This window comes from Colletes gigas, unplaced genomic scaffold (assembly GCF_013123115.1).
Source record: "Colletes gigas isolate AHSC1104 unplaced genomic scaffold, ASM1312311v1 Colletes_gigas_Sc00100, whole genome shotgun sequence".
Taxonomy (NCBI): domain Eukaryota; kingdom Metazoa; phylum Arthropoda; class Insecta; order Hymenoptera; family Colletidae; genus Colletes; species Colletes gigas.
In genome coordinates, this window is record NW_025106726.1 from 25,390 (window position 1) to 31,604 (window position 6,215).

Here is a 6,215-nt window from a genome sequence, read left to right on the forward strand (position 1 = left end):
ACCGATTGGACTATCGAGACCTCCCCCTGCATGCCAAGATCGACTAAGTTTTGGAAGGAATCTGGAGGTCCAATCACTGGTGTGATTTGGTCTGTTGATGGGTTTGGCCTAAAGACCAATGCATCGCATTGGTCGCTCGGTGTGTGCGACCGAGGGCCTTTGTCAGCCGGAATGTATTGGAGGCATGGACATGTGCATCGGCTGGTAAACAGATTGTAGCTAAGGAGAGGAACTTCTTTGAGGAAAGATATATTGGCCCTTGACTGCAAGGAACTGTTCCTGTTGTTGGCGAGGAAAGTCGTCTGAGTTTGGTAACTCGAGACACTCCTTGAAAGCTCGTAAAGTAGTTGGCCAGTGTGCCATGTGGGAGGCCTCGGTTTGGGCCGAGTGTCCCGATTTCAATAGGACCCTGTTTTCCTAAAGAACCCTCTCGCTTGGCGCGAGGACTGTTCCCGGTTCGAAACTGATTTATAGTTTTATGGCGACCCGTTATCTGAAGGGCCTTAAACCGTCGCCTTGCTAAGAAGTGGCGTGTCTAATGGAATTTACTTATGCGTAGGCACGAATTTGTTTGCTCAAGATGCATGCACTTGGGCTGTGAATTTATATGACCGGAAATAATAACTTGTCTTGCCATCGACCGAAGTTGGAGAATGCTCCGGCTTGAAACACTCTATGTTTATTACACCAAAGTTGCATGGAGCAACTACATAGGAAAGCGCAGAATAACGCAGTGTCATAATTGCCAGGAATGGGGGCACTCTGCAACAAACTGTTATGCACAGCCTGCCTGCCTAAAGTGTGCTGGAAAGCACCACACAAGGGAGTGCACTAAACCAAAAACTGAACCAGCTAGGTGCATCAATTGTGACGGAGACCATCCTGCGAATGCAACCATTTGCGTTGCATATCAGTATAGGCTTGCATGGCTTGACAAAAATAAGGCAGCGGCAGTGGATCAACAGCAAACAAGGCAGGCACCCACAAGAGGAAATACACAGACAATAGACATTAGGAGTAACGAACAATTTCCAGAACTGAGGGGGCAGAGGGAAAGTGATTCCCAGCTGGAAGCCAGGACCATATACCACAACTAGCACAACTGACAGAGGAGATACACAAACTGAATAAAACAATAAATATTACACAAATGCTAAGTGCAGTCAGGCAACTTAATATAAAATTAGCAAACTGCCACACGGGCATGGAAAAATTTGAACAGTTTGTCCTATTCTGCCAACAAATAAACTAATGGCGCCATTAAAAATTTGCAGCTGGAACGCCAATGGAATCAGAGGCAAAACAGGAGAACTGATTCACTATCTAGGCAAACATAAGGTAGATATAATGCTCCTTAGTGAAATTAGGATTAAGGAAACAGATAGTCTGAAGGTTAGGAACTATACTGCGTTAAAGAAGTGCAGGCAAAATGCCACAGGGGCTATGCTCATTAAGAATAACGTGCCGTTTAAAGTAAGCTCAATAGCAGGGGTCTCTATTGAGCACATACAGTGACTCGCATTAATATTCGGACAACATGCTGTGTGCGAGATTATTGCTGTATATATTTGTTTACAATAGTGTTATTGAATTGTTTTTTTCGTAATATATTAAAATACTTATTGTAGTTAATAGAAACATAAACTTTATTTATTTCACACACATAGTTTTTTGCAAAATAAGTGATAAAGTCAAGAATGTCGAAATTTAACATCGCAAAAATATTCGGACACAACAGTTTACTGGCTGTAGTAAGTCGTTGGATCCAGTCGGTTATTTTGCTAGTGTACATTGTTTGTAAACATAACGTCTAGCGTGCATCCAAGAGTCAGTACTGTTATTGACTTCGTTAATAGTAGACGTATTATTAGTGAATATGGGACGAAAAGGCAAAAATACATCCTTTGAAATTCGACAACTGGTTATTTACCACAAAGAAAAGGGAAAATCATATCGAGAAATAGCCAAATTGCTAAATGTAAGCAAGAGTACTGTAGCAGATATTGTACACAGGTATATTCATGAAGATCGAATCGATTCAATTCGGCAAAAGGGACGTCCAAAATTATTAGATTCTCGCGAAGAACGCAAGATTGTTAGAAAAATAAAGAATGATCCTAAAGAAAGTGCTATAAAACTAGCTGCCGAATTATTCCAAGAATCTGGAAAGAAAGTGCATCCCGACACAGTGCGTCGGGTATTAAAAAACCATGGATACAACGGCAGGGTTCCACGAAGAAAACCATATATAAACGAAGTGAATCGTAAGAAACGATTAAATTTTGCTAAAGACTACGTTTCTAAAGACCAAACATGGTGGAATAATGTAATATTTGCGGATGAAAGCAAATTTAATCTTTTTGGGTCAGATGGACGAAGAACGATATGGCGTAAAGTCAACGAAGAATTGAAATTAAAAAATTTGAGAGCAACAGTGAAACACGGCGGCGGCAGTGTAATGGTGTGGGGTTGCATTTCAACTGCAGGTGTTGGTGAACTAGTTTTTATCGACGGCATTTTAGATAAGATGAAATATTTAGACTTATTGAAACAAAATTTAATCAAAAGTGCTGTTAATATGAACATACGCAATAGTTTTAAGTTTTATCAGGACAACGATCCTAAGCACAAATCGAGAATCGTACAGGAATACTTACTATATACCTGTCCTAAAGTGTTACACCCTCCGCCTCAATCGCCAGATTTAAATCCTATTGAGAATTTATGGGATCAATTGGATCGTAAAATTCGAACAACACCCATAAAAACAATAAAAGAATTAAAAGAACGTTTATTACAAGAATGGAAATGTATAACACAGGAATATTTAAATAAAATTATATCCAATATGCCCAAACGATTACAGGAAGTAATAAGACAAAAGGGTCAACCTACGAAATATTAATACTGTTCAAAAAATATGTATATTTTATATAAAATTTATGTAAGTTATTCACTGTCCGAATATTTTTGCGATGTTAAATTTCGACATTCTTGACTTTATCACTTATTTTGCAAAAAACTATGTGTGTGAAATAAATAAAGTTTATGTTTCTACTAACTACGATAAGTGTTTTAATATATTACGAAAAAAACAATTTAATAACACTATTGTAAACAAATATATAGAGCAATAATCTCGCACACAGCATGGTGTCCGAATATTAATGCGAGTCACTGTACGTATCACATTGGCTAATAACATTGATGTGGTAGCGGTGTATAATAGCCCCAGAAATAACTTTAAGGACAGCGATCTCACTAGGTTATTAAGCAATAACAAAGTAATACTAATGGGAGATCTAAATGCTAGGCATAGTGTGTGGAACTGCCATGTAAATAATACCAATGGTAGGACGCTGCATAAATACATCCAGGATAATAATTGCATCCTTCTGTATCTAGATGAGCCAACACACTACCCAATAAATAATATGACGCCCACAACCATAGATATTGCAATAGTCAAAAATATGCAGAACATATCCCAGATAAGAGTGAGTAATGAGCTGAATTCAGATCACAGGCCAGTGTGGCTAAGAGTCGGTGACATCTCATATGAACAGGCAAGCAAAACAGTATATGCATACAGAAAAGCCAACTGGAAAGAATTGCGCAGGATAATGGATAACACGATGCAAATCAATAGTAAAATAAGTACCCCTACAGAGTTAGAAGAAAACGTGAAAACTTATATTAGTAATATTAAGAAATGCATGGACAAAGTACTAAAAAAGAATAAGTTAAACTCAATTAAAGAAGAACTACCCACTGAAATCCTAAACCTCATCAAGGAAAGAAATAGAATTCGCAGAATCTGGCAACGTACAAGACAGCGGGAATACAAACTACAAATCACAGCCCAAACAAGGCTAATACGCACAGAGATAAATAAACATGCCAACAAAAGATGGAATGATAAACTTAAAAGCTTAAAAGTTACAGATAACACGTTGTGGAAAATGACAAAAACACTGAAGAAAAAGTACAACCCAATACCAACGCTCACATGTGGCAATACCGTCGCGTTCGTCGATAAGGACAAAGCAGAAATGCTTGCTGCACAGTTCGAGGAGGTACACAAAATAGATGTCACAAACAACACACATGAACAAGAGAACATTATAGAACAGGTCACAGATTACAGCTGGGAGAACAACGTAGAAAGCGATGACTACAAAAGCGTAATAACCACACCAAAAGAAATCAGGAAAATAATCAAGCAACTACCGCCGCTAAAAGCTCCGGGGTACGATGGAATTCAAAATATAGTATTGAAAAATTTGAGCACCAAGGCTATCGTTCAACTTATGTATATTATGAACGCAATGTTTAAGCTCAGCCATTTCCCCTCCATGTGGAAAAATGCAGACATAATACCTATACAAAAACCGGGTAAATGTGGAGCAAGTCCAAGCAGTTACAGACCCATAAGCCTGCTGCCATCAATAGCAAAACTCACAGAAAAAGTAATACTAATAAGAATGAAGAAGCATGAAAGAAATAATAGGTTAACAATAGACGAACAATTTGGATTCAGAGAAAAGCATAACACCACGCAGCAGGTCCTGAGAATCACTAACGACATCACCACAAATTACAACAACGACAAGTATCCTTGCTCAATTATCAAACTCATTTGCTCATACTTGAAGAATAGAAATTTTAGGGTAACAGTTAATAGTAAAAAATCAGCACTAAAGCAGATAGCAGCAGGCGTACCACAGGGATCAATCCTGGGTCCGGTATTATTCAATATCTACCTGAATGACATACCAAAGTTTCAGAAAACCCAGCTAGCAATGTATGCAGACGACACGGCTATCTACGCACATTCGTTCAACGCAATAGTGGCGGCAAAGCAGGTACAAATACACATAAATATGATGGAATCATTTTACAAGAAGTGGAAGATTTCAATTAACACAAGCAAAACCGAAGCAATAATTTTTACAAGGAAACGTGTGGGTACAAAAATTATACAGCCAATTAAGGTATTCAGCAGGAACATAGATGTAAAACACTCAGTTAAGTATCTAGGTGTAACATTGGACTCAAAGTTGACATTCAGACTACACATTAAGGCAATAATTAAAAAAGGGTACGCGGCCTGTAAAAACCTTTATTCAATGCTGGTACAAAATTCAAAGTTAAGCTGCCACAACAAAAAGATGATCTACAAAATGTTAATTAGACCCATATTATTATACGCGGCACCAGTATGGAGAAGCGCAGCCGCTAGCAATCTAATACCAGTCCAAAGATTCCAAAATAAGTGCCTTAGATTAATCTTAAGCTTAGATAGATATGCTAGAATAGTAGAGATGCATAATCTTGCAAACATAGAGTACATAGATGAGCACATCAAGCAGAACTCTATAAAATTTTATAGCACACAATTAAATATAAGCAAAATTACCAAAAATATCATTAAAGATTACTTAGACTATATAGCAGTTAAGAGAGTAAAGTACAAATTCCCGTTTCAGGACATTATAGCAGATGTTAATGTAGATTAAAATAATAGAAGAGTTATAGACACAAATCCAGGTTCATGCGCTGTACCTGCACTACGTAAAAGTAGGTTTTTTATTACATATTTTTTCTACAAGTAAAAACAGATATCTTTGATAACCTCAACAGAAAAATGTATTAATACCGTATACGTAAACACTCTATTGTGATGCTAGCTATTATATGCGTAGTATAATGTAGCATTAGTAGGAGTAAGGAAGGCAAGCGAGTAGGTTAAGCTTCTTGTAAGTAGGAACTACTAAAGACTATACATGAGAATTTATTGCAAACTTGTTATCTAGTTATATATATTTTGTAATATCTGTTATTTGTGTAAATAAACAAACTTAAGAGAGAGAGGTTCTCGTCCGATCACCGAAGTTAAGCAGCGTCGGGCGCGGTTAGTACTTGGATGGGTGACCGCTTGGGAACATCGCGTATTGTTGACATTCTTTTTCTTTTTGCAATTCGTGTAGCGACGAGAATTGATAAACCACAGTAGCTAGAATTAACGCAATCTATTCGGCGAAGTTCCATAAAAAATAATATGTAGAATTTCGGGTAGGATATTATTACAACAAAAGTCGAAAGAACTCATCAAATTAATTTTTCCACCGAAACTTCGACACCTGTCGAATAATATTCCGAATCCGTGAATTAATATCAAGGATTAGCAAATTACATTAATCAATGCACGTGAG